At 44.6% G+C, this 15,379-nt stretch overlaps 1 non-coding gene across 1 annotated transcript; it reads left to right on the top strand.

The window, feature by feature from the left end:
• Window positions 1-14,753: 14,753 nt before the first annotated feature.
• Window positions 14,754-14,826, top strand: Trnav-cac (transfer RNA valine (anticodon CAC)). Its single transcript has one exon. It is a non-coding gene; the product is annotated as a tRNA-Val (tRNA).
• The last annotated feature ends 553 nt before the right edge of the window (window positions 14,827-15,379 follow it).

Genomic DNA, 15,379 nt, shown 5'->3' with positions numbered 1-15,379 from the left:
TAAAATACAAAATAGGGCTGGGGATGTGGCTCAGTGATTGAGTGGACTTGAGTTCAATCCCAGTACCAAAAAAATACATAAGCATGTCTTTTTTAAATGTCTCCTACAGTACATGGTAAATATGTCAAGTCATGCACAGCATACAGATATTTCCATCAACAGAGGACCACATGTAAGATAGTGGTCCCATAAGATTGTAATGGAGCTGAAAAATGCCTGTTGGTAAGAATTTTTACTGTGCCTTTCCTATGTTTAGATACACAAATGCTTATCTTGGTGTTACAAGAGTTAAAATTGCCTACAGTGTTTATTTAATGCAGTAACACGCTGTACATGATTGTCACTAGGAGCAGTAGGCTATAGCCTAGGTGTGTGGTGGGCCATACCATCTAATTGTGTATGAGTACACTCACTATGCCATTTGCATGACAACAAAATCACCTAAAGATGCATTCTTCAGAACATCCCCATTGTTAAGTGACACATGACTCTATAGATGTCTAAGAGATTTGGAAGAAATAAATAGGTGCTATCTTATTTTAACATGGTAATATGAATGTCAAATGGAAAAGATACAATAGGTTGACTTTTTTCTTTTTTTTTTTTTTTTTTTGTATTGGGGATTGAACTCGGGGCTCTCGACCACTGAGCCACATCCCCAGCCCTTTTTTATATTTTATTTAGAGACAGGGTCTCACTGATTTGCTTAGCGCCTTGCTTTTGCAGGGCCTGGCTTTTTTTTTTTTTTTTAAAGAGAGTGAGAGAGGAGAGAGAGTGTGAGAGAGAGAGAATTTTTAATATTGATTTTTTTTAGTTCTCGGCGGACACAACATCTTTGCCACACGCATGCCAGGCGAGCGCGCTACCACTTGAGCCACATCCCCAGCCCAGGGCCTGGCTTTGAACTCACAATTCTCTTGCCTCAGCCTCCCAGTCCACTGTGATTACAGGCGTGCTCCCCCATGTCTGACATAAATTGACTCTTTTAAAAAGGAATCTGAGGTCATGTATATCTATTGAAATTTAACTAGATGTGTCCAAATTTTTAGTTTTGATCCTCTACAGTTAGATTCTAGTGTTGGATGTTAGATGGCGCTGACTGTACAAAACTCCTATCGCCTGCAGTTAAACTTAAGCTTTAGTTTTTCATGTGAACAAGCAATAAAGCTGAGATTACTTTGTTAAATCATTTCAGAAATAGTTCCCCTGCCCCAAGCACTACTACACACAGTCTCCCCACTTAGTTTCAGCTAGTGTGTGTTTTGTATTTCACCACTGGGCAAAACTTACTGGAAGAACTACAGTTGACTTCTTAATGATTTGCACATTAGAGGGTTTAATGCCTTTACAAATGATAGATAAACTGTGCAGTAACATGCTAAAAGGAACTCAGAGCCTTTTAGAAGAAATTGTGCTGAATTATAATTTGACTTACTATGATGATATCTCTTTGATCATTATGGTAGGGGAAAACACTTGAGTAGAAAGTAATGCCCAAGAGTTATTAGAAATCATAAAACTGCTTATAAATATCTATTAGCTTGAACCACAGGAAATGGCCAATGTAGGTGTTTAATCTAAAAAAATGACAGTTTCACCTGCTTCAGCCTAATAATAATATTGCATTTTTTACTCTGAATGTAAGCTCTTACTTGTAGCTTTCTGAGTGTGAAATGATGGTGATTTACCAGACTGGCCTATACTTCTCTAATAGCCTTACTAAATAATGTTAAACAAAACCCTGATGAAAATGCAAGTCTCTCTCCAGTATTTAATAGCCAGGTTTCTAAAATAGACTGAGGTAAACATATAGTTAAACTATCTGACTTACATTCACATTGTCTTAACCAAAAAAGGGGGGTTTTTATTCGGATTCGGGAATAAAAATTGTTGTATGGGGAGGGGAAATTCCCAAACAATAACTTGCTCATTACATAAAATAGACAATAACTGCAGATAGCAGCTTTGCTGAGACACTTGAAAGTAGGAAAGGCTTCCTCATATTCCTTGGCATTAATGAGAGTGTTAAGGTAGCCACCTCCAGCACCCACCAGCACTTGGTCCCCAGGTCCCCTAAGGCATCATGCTCTACTTAAATAAATATTTCTAGTCTCAGTGAGCCCTTCATCTCTTAAGACAGTTCATTCCTTCCTTAGTTATCTAAAAATATTTCCTACTGAGCTATAAAATCCGTCTTTCTATAATTTCAGCCTCTGACTGATATACCTTGGAGTCAAAATAGAATAAATGTAATCCTCTTTCAAGTAAAAGATCTTCAACTATTTCAAGATAAGTGTTTATTTAATACAGTAACATGCTGTACATAATTGTCACTAGGAGCAGTAGACTAGCCTAGGTGTGTGGTGGACCATATTATCTAATTGAGATCCTTTCATGAGACAGTTTCCCTTCTGATCACCTGTTGTCTCTCCTCTGGTGTCTCTTCTTGGTGAGGTGAGGCTAAAGGAGGACTAAGCCCTTTCCGCTTCTGAAGTCTGGACCACTAAAAAGCACTGTTTTCTTTAATATGGTGAAACTGTCATTCCTCCCCGGTGTACTGCACTTAATCAAAGCACCACATCTCTAGACCTCAGAAACCATCTGTCTAAAATAAAGGGTTCTGTGATGATCTCAAGGTCCCTGTGATATAAAATTTTGTAACCATATTATAGATTCAAACTCCATGAAGTAAGTGTTGATGAACATTCTCATCTTTAGCAAAATGGGGAGCAAGCTGATTCAATTTAACAACTCAGGACTTCTCAAAAAGTTTAGTCATTTGCATACCACCATCATAATTTTTACCGTTTCTAGGTATCACCTGTACTATTATTACTGAACAGTTTTCTTTGAAGAACTTCTTCCATTTAATTTATTTTAAAAGGAAGTTTTTATATCAGAAGAAATGTAAAATCATTGTTTTTTGTCATAAAAAGGTTATGATCTCCAGGGCTGGGGCTGGGGATCAGCGGTAGAGCACTTGCCTAGCATGTGCGAGGCCCTGGGTTCAATCCTCAGCACCACATAAAAATAAATAAATAAAATAAAGGTATTGTGTCCAACTACAACTAAAAATTATATATATAATATATATGTATATATAATATATATATGTATATATATAAAGGTTATAATCTTGAACACCAATACTTTAGGAGTTATGTTTTTACTTACATGCACACTATTTTCAAAGAACTTATTTAAAAGACCTGCCTACCATCCGAAATCACCTCAAAGATCCCAGAGAAGAATGCTTACTGAATAAGACTGTACAAATGAGAAGGTATATTTCCTGCCACCTAGAGTTGCAGGAACATGGTCTTCTTAGAAACTGTCCCTGGGTCATCGCAGTTTATAACCCAAGGTCAAACTAGTAGAAGTTATTTCCATGATCACCTTCTAATAATAAAAGCCAACATTCATTGAGCATTTATTATACACACAAGTGAATTTTATGCATTTTCTGATTCCTGAAGTTAACATTAGAGTGGATCACTTTACCAATGAAATCTATAATTATGATCTTGGACCTGAGTTGATCAATTCCTACAAACCATTTTTCCTAGAGGAAAAAAAAGAAATAGTCAGGTGCTGTGTCACACACCAGTAATCCCAGTGGCTCCGGAGGCTGTTTCAGAGGATTGCAAGTTTGAGGTCAGCCTCAGCAACTTAGCAAGACCCTGCCTCTAAATAAAAAATACAAAGGGTTGGGGATATGGCTTAGTGGTAAAGTACCCCTGGGTTCAATCCCTAGTAGGGAAGGAAGGAGGGAGGAAGGAAGGAAGGAAGAAAGGAAGGAGATATAGCCTCAGACTGTAGCACAAGGTGCTAACTGACATGAGAATGGAAAGACTCAAGACAAATGAATCCACTTGGATCAACATCAGTTTTAACTTTATGTGCAATAAGTTATAGAACATCACTGATATCCTTCCAAAAGACTACCAAATTGCTCTAAGATCTGTCATCAGTGTATAGGTCATGACCTCTAAATGACTGCTTTCAGAAGGAGGACCAGTCTTCTACGATATTGGACCCAAAGAAAAATACTGCTCAAAAAGGAATAAATGCCCTACTGACCCACAAGTAGCTCTTGGTTGTCATTAGTTCAGACAAAGTACACCTATCCAGTACCCTAGTGTTATTCCTGGGACTGATTTCTAACGGGCATGACATTTCGTTCTAGAGAAGACAGCCAAGTTCTAGCCCTCCCTGGTCTAACAAATACATAAGAGGCCCAGTCATTAGAGGGATGATTCAGATACTGACACTCTCGTGTCCCCTCTGTGGAAACATGTCCTTGATGATACCATATATGGGGTTACCAGAGAGGCTGTTCCATTTCAGTGGGGCCATGGTTAAGAAAATGTCCTACATCCCCTCAAACAGACTTCCTAGTCTGCCTTTACCTATCCTCAGCAAATCCCCATTTGCTCTTTGAGTTCTAGATCTCGGTAATATCTATTTTCTAGTTGGAGTCTATGGCAGAAGGCCCCTGTTATACAGGTCAGAGATGCCCATTAGATTTTTAAACTCAAATTACCTGGAGTCCACTAAAAGACAGAGTACTCTGGGAAGACAATTATTCACTTGATATTAGAACTTGGAGGATATCACATATCCCATGGTCATAAAATAATCTTAGGGACAAAATCCCAACCAAAGGATATAAATATTTTCACCTCCTTTTTTTTTAAGTTATGGTAGGGATTTCACCCCCTAAAAAAATCCACTTGCGGGGCTGGGGATGTGGCTCAAGCGGTAGCGCGCTCGCCTGGCATGCGTGCGGCCCAGGTTCGATCCTCAGCACCACATACCAACAAAGATGTTGTGTCCGCCGAGAACTAAAAAATAAATATTAAAAATTCTCTCTCTCTCTCTCTCTCTCTCTCTCTCTCTCCTCTCTCACTCTCTCTTAAAAAAAAAAAAATCCACTTGGAGATCAGTGTTCTTACAATGGAAAATGTATGTCTAAAAACCACTTCCTTCTGAATCATCTCCTTCCCTCCAGAGCCAAAATGAAAAACTACAGAGGCTGAAAACAGAATGACTTGTAAAGCTCACAGCGATACCAGATCCTGAGCCACATGGAGAACCACCTTCGTGTCTGATGCGTCGTGTGTTCTGTTTGTGCTTCATCCCTGTTGTGGTTTCCTGTCAGTATGTGAGAGCTGGGGAACCTTTTAAAAGACATCCTCAACTGAGTGTCAGAAATTTCAGGAAATACCAACATCAGATGGATGTCATCCATAGTTACCCTCTGAACTTTATCCCCCTCTTCCCATGTTGTGCTCTAGACAGGCCTTCCTCTTCCTCCTCAGAAAACATACCACACATCCTAGGACACTAGCCTTAAAGTACCTCCTTGAGGGCTGGGGATATAGCTCTGTTGGTAGAGTGCCTGCCTCCCATGCACAAGGCCCTGGGCTCAATCCCCAGCACAAAAAAAAAAAAAAAAAAAAAAAATCAAATAAGAATGTTCATTTAGGCACAGTCTCGCTGAGTGGTTCTCACACTGGGCATCAGCATGTTCCCAGGGAAGCTGCCTGGGTCCCCACCCAGGCCTAATAGATTGGAAACTGTCAAGGTGGAGCCCATGAACCCAATGCACCTGAGTCTGGCTTCCTTTTAGAAAAGGGGAAACCAAGTCCCCCCAAGGAGAGAAGTGGATGGTTCAGATATCGATCCAACTATTTCATAGCCAGGACTAAGACTGTTTCTTACAGCATCTTCTGGAGAGAGCAGATCCTCAGGATACTGAAAAACCATGCTCAAGCCTGATTGGACCTATCTTTGCCTGGAGTCTGACATCCTTCAGCATGTGGTACTTTTTAATGTGTTTTCCAGTTTATCAGAACAGAACCACCTTCCTTGCAATAAAGCCCTACTTCTCTTCCTAAATAGCAGGTCATCACACCATTAGGAATCTTATCTTTGCCAGTGGTCTCTAGGCCTCCAAAACAAGTGTGCCTGGTACCCAGGACCTGGAGTCTGTGGACTCTCCAAAAGCAAAACTCATCAGATCCAACCTAGAATGCATGAGATCAGCCCCACAGAGAAAGGCAGGGAAGAGCGGAGGCCAACGCTCTAGGACAGCGTCTGATTCAAGTTCGGTTTTTCATTTTCTCATCCGCACGAGAGGGAAAAAATGACTGCAGTATCAATTTCACAGGGTGGTTTCAAGAAGACAATGAGATTGTGTGAAAAATACTTTGTCCATGGCCTGGTACATACTAAACATCCAATGAAACTTCATTGGTGTTGCTATAGTTACAGTTATTGATGATAATGATGATGATGATGGCAAATAGAGTCCTTGGGAAGACTTGGGAACTAACTAAACCCCTTCATTGAGTGTATCTAAATACCACCAATGAAAGCCACAGCTTCATCAACTATAGTATAATTCCATCTGAAGCCATACTGGATTAACAAAATAGGCAGTCAGCTTGGAGTTAGGGGGAAAAAGTGACTTGATTCTTCAACAAATTGGGGTTTTTTGTTGTTTGTTTGTTTGTTACTTTTTAACCCCTACAGGTGCCAGGCTCTGGCCAAAATGCCTTGCACATGTTATCTCATTTAACCCCACTCACAACCTTAGAAGGGGGTGTACTATCAATATCATCCCCATTTTGCAGATGAAAAAACTGGGGTTCAGAGAGGTTAAATACCTTGTCCAAGATCACACAATTAATTTATGGTGGAAACAGAACTCCCACTCAGGGCTTCTGACTCCAGTCAGTTCTGTGGGTGATAGAAATCCTACCCGTGAGAGCCAAGCAAGCCTTCCCTCCTCCTCAGGTCTTTAAAAGCACCAACCCTTCCCCATACCCTCTTCGGTTCTTAAAATGACTTTTTAAGAGGATGAAGCACTTTAGAAGCATAGGATTTCTCTTTATAGAACAAAAGGAAGGACTATTATCCTAAGAGTCGTTTACCAAATAGTGGTACAGATGGAAACATCCACTGGTGCAGATGGTATTGCAAGAAGTCAGTGGCAGCTCTGTCTTTAAATCATTTTGTGGGTGTTTTCAACCAGGCTCTCCTGGTGCGGTTCTCACAGCATACCTAATGAACTGTTTTTGCCTGAAGTCTGTGGTTAAACAACAAAGAATGAGCAAGTGGAAGAGTTGGTAAAAGGTCCAACTCTGAGAGTCTCTGTTCTAAACACTTTGCAGCCCAGTTGAACACATCAGCAGCAATACACCAGAGCAGGGCCCACATGACTGAGCTCCCAGGAAACCAGAAACACATGCTAGCATGGGATTGGCTTCAGCCAAGCTAAGACCCAGAGTGGGATGTGTGAGGGTCTCCTTTCCTACTAGAATTGCAGAAAGGTTCATTTTTCATCCGAACCCTTTGAAAGTAAATTTTATGTTTTCCTACTCCATTTCCCAAGTGAGGAAGGTGTGGTAGGGTCTGTAAGCCTGGGGGAAAGGGACGGTTGATAAACGCATTGAAACACGATGATGGAGTTGAGGATACTATCCCTAGACCATGATGTTCTGGAATATTGGATATTTTAAGCAGAAGGAGTTTGAGATATGGCAGGTAAAGGCAGGACTTTCTGAATTTCTCTGAAAGCAGGTCATAAGACTCTCATCTGAGAGGTGGCTTCCCTGTACTCAAAGGGAAGAAGCATCCTTAAGATGCTAAAAAGAGGAATAATAGCAAGAGGAACTAAGCAAGCAGTGTTAGTGCCCCCCATTAGCCACACTTAACTCATCCCTTTTGCCCTGTCATTTATTCCCATAGCTTTCCACTTTTTATCAACCTACTGGAGACACACTGAGGTTTAACAGTTTCTTGGGGACTTCAGTTTCTTCTGAGTTTCCTTTGTCATGTAAAACTTACAGTAAATAAATATGAATACTTTTTTTTTCTGGTGAATTTGTCTTTTGTTACAGAAATCCACCCAGTCACCAACCTAGAAGGATTCAAGAAAAAGAAGGTTAACCCACCTTTCCCCCTACAAAATCAAACCATTATTTTCCCCCTCTGGCCTAAGTTATTCTAGGTCAATGCAAACTGGAGTGTCCTGCCATCCGGATGAAGCAAGGACAGTTTATTTACATATGGTTTGCTTTCTCAGGATCAAAAAAGGAGGACTGTGAGCACGGGCTTCTCCCACATGATCATCAGTATCCTGACAGTTGTTCCTTGTGGCCAGAAAGAGATTCCCAAATCTGATGGCATCAGTGTGATGGGATACCATGACTCACCTGGGAGGGCTCAATCCATGGGCGCTGCCTCCTATGTTTGTCTCCAGCACCCTCTACAGGACCTTGATAGGAACTGGAGTCAGGGAATAGGCCATAACCCCTGTGTGCATTTACCAAGGACTGAGTTGCACATTCACAGCTAACTCTGGGCAAGTCCCAGGCAACCTAGGACAAGTTGGTCACCTTACTAGAAAGAGGGTGGGAGGATTAGCCTGAGTTACTCAACCTCCATCAATTTATGGTTGGGGGACGGCGGGTGCAGAAGGACCAAGTCAGAACCCCCAAGCCCCTGAAACAAAACAATGTGTCAGAATCTGCAGCCCAGGCTGGGAAAAGAGCCTGGTGACTTACAAGTTTCCTGTGAGCTATGAATCATTCTTCTGACTTTCATTCACTGAATAAACAACTACCGACACCTTTCATATGTCAAGGACCCTCCAGTATGACATGGCCCCTTGCCTTTCGCCTGGTAGACGAGACGTCTGTACAAATGACCATAGTACAGTGAGCAAATGCCCCCCCCTAAACAAAACACTCCCCAGACATGTGTCCTGGAAATGCCTTTACCCTTGTGAGAGGTGGGGAGCTCGTTTCCATGGACCTGGAACCATTTAACAGGAGGCAGGTTCAAAGCCAAGGAGAAGGCAAACCAGAGCACCAGATCTCCAAAGCTAGACCACCTTCTCTGCCTAGCCCTCTGGTTCTGACGGCCCAGAAAAGACAGGCAAACACCTTGGTTTAAAGTGTGAAAGAAGCAATCACATTTCCAGCCACAGGATGTTAATTGAGTAAATGATCGTACTAAAAATAATTTGCACATTGATGATGGCAAGAAAGATTAGGCAGCAACACGGGACAAGGCATATGCTACCAGCCTAGTTTTTTGTGTTTTTTTTTTTTCAACAAGTAAATGTGTATTAGGCTTCTAGCTATGTCTGATTAAATATGCATCCAGATGAAGCCTGAAAGAGGAGACAGAAACTGGATCCTGTGTGTACCGTGGTAAGATTATAAGTGACCTTTCATAACTAGGTTTCATACAACTCAATCATTTCTATAACCAATCAGGATAAACATCTTTAATGTCATGAAGTTCACATGTACAAAATTCTAATGAAAATAGTTTTTAAAAAACACGACTACCTATGTACAATTATTATGTGTCAATTAAAATTTTAAATATATATATTTTAAAACCACTGCCATAAAAAAAAAAAAACAAGCCAACAGTCCTGGATTAACACATTTGAAGTTACCCAGGAAGGGAAGAAAATAAAACTTTGCACAGGGGATTAATTATCCTTTCAATTCATGGGGCTTATTATGTTCCTCTCCACACCCTACAGACGCCAGAGGTAGTGTCAGAACACCCAGGCCAGGAGTACATCCACCACCTAAAGAATTCCAGGTTAGCTGAGCTGCCTCCAGGCGACTGGGAAACTAGTAAGAGGCCAGGGTCCTTCTAAGAGGTGATCTTTGCAGGATAACAAATCCAGGCTGCTGGTAGAGAGATGGAGACAGCTTCAATAGGCTGGACTGAGAAGCAGCTTCTCACAGAACTTGGGTTGTCCACAGTGACTCAGGGAGAGAGGCCACCAGGACATATTCTCAGCTGCAGAGAGCCTGGCTTGGTGAGCCCAGTCCAACCAGAGACATCCACACCAGTGTGCTCCGGCCCTCCCACCATGGCTCCACTGACCCTTTGGTGGCACTTTGGAGAAGGGTTGACATTGTTTGTATATGTTTAAAAACAACAGGGCGCTTCCTGTTTGCCCAGTGTCAAAACTCCTGGGATGTCAATGAAATCACAACATATTAAGTTCCCCACCCAGCGCCTATCCCAGCACCCAAGGCCTCTCCCCAAAGAAGGCAGGGCCTTGATTGAGAAGAAAGAAGTAGGTATTAATTAACTTGAAGGAATTTTGAATCAAGTTGTTAAATCCACTGTGTACCTGAGTGCTTCCATCTGGAAACCTGGTTCAGGGTCAAAGGCTGTGGTCCTTAAAGTTTGCCCCATGCGTTCCTTCTATGTTACTCCCCCCCACTGGGTACCACAGAAAGACAGAAGGATCTGGTATATACCAGAAATAGTATAGACTAGTTCTGGCCTCACCCTGTCCCAAGCCTCAAGACTGGATAGATTTCTACAATGCCAAGACTGTATACAAAGATTTCTGCACCTTTTCTCCTTCCAAAATCAGCAAACTGGTCTGTCATTCTCAGTTACCCGCTGAGCCCAGTCTTAACTCTGATACTGTTTCAAATCTTCCTGGTCCCTGGAGAGAATTCACCATAGCTGCTCTTCCCAGCTCTCTCCCCAGCCTCTTCCTGACAACGGACTCATCTCCAACCAAGAGGAGTGGACAGGGCCCATCCTCTGTGATCGCAAAAGTGGATCTTTGTTTTCCTTGCGTCCAAAATTCAGTCCTTTCTAGTGGCATCATAGAAAGCCAGGTGAGGGCAGGCAAACTCAAGAGATGAGGGAGACCTGGCTCCAACCCCAAGGAAGTAGAAGAAACAGAAAAACCTCCAGCCCCTGTCAGGTATGTGAGCCTGTGGGGGGTGAGAGGGAAGACACACACTCCTAAGGGAGGTCAGGAAGGTTTCCCTGCAGTGAGGCATCTCACTAGCCCCAAAGAACAGTGGAAGTGGAGAGTAGGGCACGGCGTGGGGATGGAGTTCTGGGTAGAAAGTGCACATCCGAGATGGGAAGGAGCCCAGATAATTCCCAAAGGTGCAAGGGCCAGTGTGGATGGCCTTGCCAGTCCTGACTCCCAGCCCAGACCGAATCTCAACCTCAACCCAGTTGCCCGTGTCTGGGAGGCCCAGGGACAGGTCTTGGAGTGTGTGGGGGAGAGGGGTTCTGTGGCCCATGATCCTCTGGTGCTCATTTTCAGCCCTGATAGAAACTGACCCTTCCCTTCTAGCAACCCTGATCCCAACTTCTCCAGCCCCAAGTTCCCAACCCCACCCAAGACCAGAACTCCAGGCAGCAGGAGAGGACCACCATGAGGTTCGCAACCCCCACAAATCCTACCTGCCCTCCATGTGCCCCTTATTTTCAGTTCCACCTGTCTACACCACAGTCTTTTCCAAAGAGTAACCTGAACTCCTGGGACATTCCTAATTTCAAACACACTGGGCCCCTTGCCCCCTGGGTTTTCACCGTTGCCCCCAAGCGAGCATTGCTCATTTTCAGTGCAGGGTGGGGTCACCAGAACAGGGGTACTGGGCCAGGAGATTCTGCCCTGGAACTTAGCTACAGGATTTCAGAGTGCAACTGTGAGGTCACCTTGGTCCTGTCTAGTGCTCCCTCCCCTCCCCACCACCCCTCCATTCAGCCCTTGTATTGTACTTGTGTCCACGTGGGTCTGCATCAGGAGACTGCAGGCTCTGGGGGAACCAGAACTCTCTCCATCCTATGTGCCTCCATCTTTTCCTCCTTCTGATAAGGTAACAAGGAAGGCTAGAGACATACCCTCTGGCTCTGGGGAAGAGACTCCTCTATGGATAGCAGATACTTCAACTGGGAGCTCTCAAAGGCCTTGGGCTTTGGGCTGGGGGACCCCCAGCAGCCAGGAGGGTACCTTGGTGGGAGAGATCAGCAGTTGGTGACTTGGGGCTGGGAAGTCTAGCTTTTTTGTCTTCCCTGGCCAAAGGGCTCCACCCAGAGGACAGTCGGCTCAGATCCCTGTCTACCTTTCTGCTGCTTCTGCCCAACTTTCCTGAAGAAATTCAGAAACCCCAGAGCCTCCTGAGAATGGCTCCACGGAATTCTCCCAGAGCAGTCAGCCCAGGCACGCCCCCTGTCTGCAGGCGAGAGTGAAATTGGGGCAGCTCAGAATTCTCCTCCCACCTGGGGGAGCTCCGAGAACCAAATGAGGCAACTCATGGAGCTACAAAAAGTTCGCAGGGTTCTTCAAACCCAAGGGGGTTTTTGGTTGTTGTCTACAGGGCGAGAGGTGCTGTAAGAAAATTCTCCCCTCCTCTTTTCACTTCCTCTTCTCTCTCTTAACCCTGGGAAGGGGAAAATCACACAAAGATTAGCAGCTGACTTGTAAAAGGACCAAAACAACAGGCTTTAGTTGCATTTTAACAGTATCTTCTGGCAGCTTCCATGCTACTGGGTTCTGATGTCCCTGGCTCAAGGCAAGGAAAAAAAAAATCACTGCATCAAAACAAATTAGAGCTGGGAGTGGTGGTGCACACCTGTAATCCCAGCAGCTCAGGAGGCTGAGACAGGAGGATCGTGAGTTCAAAGCCAGCCTCAGCAAAAGCGAGGAGTTAAGCAACTCAGTGGGACCCTGTCTCTAAATCAAATACAAAATAGGACTGGGGATGTGGCTCAGTGGTTGATTGCCCCTGAGTTCAATCCCCAATACCACCCCCCGCCAAAAAAAAATTGTGATGTTGGAAGAAACTCAAAGGTCCTCCAGTCCAAAGAGCCACCACACAACCCTGTCAAAGGGCCTGCAGCCTGGGCATGGATGTTCCCAGTGAGAACGAGGGCCACCATATTCAGGTAGCCCTGTTGCAGACATTGTCTGTATGCTCCACTAAACCACAAGGGACTGCGGCAGCATTTTGAGGGTACGGAGAACTCAGGAATGCCCTAATCTTGTCCAGCCTACTTCCCCTGAGATCCCCCAGGAGATCTAGGCCAAGGAACTAACAGGAACAAATGAGATTCCAAGTCCCACCACAGCCCCAGCTGTCAGCACCAATGATGTCGTCAAGCTCTCAGAAGAGCTCCTAGGTTTTCTGAGAATGATGACACCAAGTGTTTATGCTGAAAACTGACTGCGGTGCCAGGCCTGAGGGTGAGCAAAGCTGAGGGGGAACTCGAAGGTCAAAGCGGAGGGAAGGACATGCTCCGAGGGTCTGGGAAGTAGGCAGGTGGTGGGTGCCAAGGTGTGGAGGAAAGGTGGCCCCAGCTCATTTCTGAGAGTCACCAGGCCTTGTCTCCTGTTCAAGCTCTGCCTAGATTCCCCTCACCCCACCGCAACCTGATGAACACCTACCCTGCTGTCAAGATGTAACCCAGATGGGGCTGGGGTTGTGGCTCAGTGGTAGAGCGCTTGCCTAGCACATGCGAGGCACTGGGTTCGATCCTCAGCACCACATAAAAATAAATAAATAAAATAAAGGTATTGTGTCCAACTACAACTAAAAAATAGATATTAAAAAAAAAAAGATGTAACCCAGATGGGTCCCCCTCTGTGAGGCCTTTGCCAGACCCCCTCTTCCAGCTAGAGGGAGCTGCTCTCTGTCTGTGTCTCCTGCCTAGCCTGTGTCTGCTGTCTGTGGTCCCAACTGTCCCTAGACCTGGCTCATAGTGGGGATGGAATAAATATTGGCTTTCATCTTTGGGCCAAAATGACTCATGTACACGGAATATTACAGAATAGGGATGAATAGATGAATCCAGATGGAAACCAAGAGGTTATAGGGCTAGCCTCTGACCAGACCTAAGGGCAGGCACCTATCTCACACCACAGGGCTTCATGGTAGAGCAACCACTCCATGGGAAGGATGAGCTCAACTCAACATTTAAGAATCACTCTTTCAACAAACATTTACTGGGCTCCTACAATGGGCCAGGCTCTGTTCTGGGCGCTGGGGGTGTATCAGTGAACAAAACACAAACCCCCTTGCACCCGGGGTTTATATCCAGAGGAGAACAAGACACTCTGTAGCTTCTGTGTCTCATGCACACTTACTTTTTCCCCAAACACCCTCTCCTTGCTCCCCCCAGGCTCCCCGACTCCAGAATTCAAGGGTCTAGCGATACCTGCGTTCTTCAACAAGAGCAAGAAGAGTACGCCATGAAGGGCGACTGACCAAAAGAGCGAATTGGCACCCTTTCAGTGACCAGAGACAGATGTCCAAGGGCGGAGGGTGGAATTTGGCTTCCTTGTCCTCAAATCTCACCCTGCATCACCTGATAGCGTCTTCTGCCATGGAGTGGAACTGACCCTCCTATTTTAATTAAAATGAATAGAATCAGCTCTCATAATCCGATGATGCAGGAATGTCCTGAGAGCCACCCTCGCCCCGGGGCACCTTGCCAACCCTGGGCCTGTGGTGTGTCATTGTCCCTGGTTTCCTCTTCAGGTGCCTCCCTGGCTCTTCTGGCTACCTGGTTTCCGGCAAGGAGTCTGTCAGCCCTTGCAAACTGTGTTTTGCAAGCGTTTGGAGAAGGCATTGCCAGCCTCCAGAATGACTGACTTCTGGAATGTGGGCGCTGTTCTGAGGCAGCATTTCCCACCTTCCTGGGTGGCGTGACCATCTTACCAGGCGCTGGAGACGGGTGCTGGAAGAAAGGCTCCAAAAAACTCACTTGCACAGAATGAGGGGGCGTGCATCAGCCTCCGAGACCTAGCCAGTGTGGTTTTCCTACAGAGCTAGGCACACAGCACAGTCTCATTGAAGACCCAGAAAGGGGGGATAAAAGAAAGAAAGAGAGAGATAAAACACAGGAGGGGAACTATTTAAAGTAATCATGTAGTAAATTGTTGCAAAGCAGGGGCTGGGGATATAGCTCAGTTGGAAGAGTTTGTGCCTCACATGCACAAGGCCCTGGGTTCAATCCCCAGTACCGCCAGAAAAAAAAAAAATTGTTGTAAAGCAATAAATCCCTTTGTATAGCAAATGTTCTCCATTGAGGATTTGTTAAAGGTTTGAAACAAATCGCATCCTTCCTGAATTAACTATTCCTGTATCCTTGCTAAAGTTGAGGGGCTGATGGCTCCTGAAAGTAGCAATCATTTGAATAACCCCTTTCATACCCACAACCCGGGGGAGGGCTGCCAGTATAACCCCCACCTTGTCAGAAGAAAGCATTACAATTCTGCAATCACCGGGAATTCAAAGGATGGGGTTGCCAAACAAAAACACTGTGTGCGCTGCCTTTCACAGTTAATGCGTAACATCCTCCTCATCCCTCTTCTGTTTCTGCCAGTAAATGGAGCTTGGCAGGCCTGTGATTTTCCTTATAATGCCAAAGGATGAAATCGGTCTCCCAAATACAAGCACTCGTCATTAACACAAGAGTCTCAGAAGGAAATAAGAAGATGGACTCTCTCCCTAGCAGCTGGGGAGGGTGAAGTGCCACTCGACATTTAAAAAAAAAAAAAAAAAAAAAAAACAACAGTTCA

This window comes from Urocitellus parryii, chromosome 7, assembly GCF_045843805.1.
Source record: "Urocitellus parryii isolate mUroPar1 chromosome 7, mUroPar1.hap1, whole genome shotgun sequence".
NCBI classification, from domain to species: Eukaryota; Metazoa; Chordata; class Mammalia; order Rodentia; family Sciuridae; genus Urocitellus; species Urocitellus parryii.
This window is presented reverse-complemented; position numbering and strand designations above follow the sequence as displayed.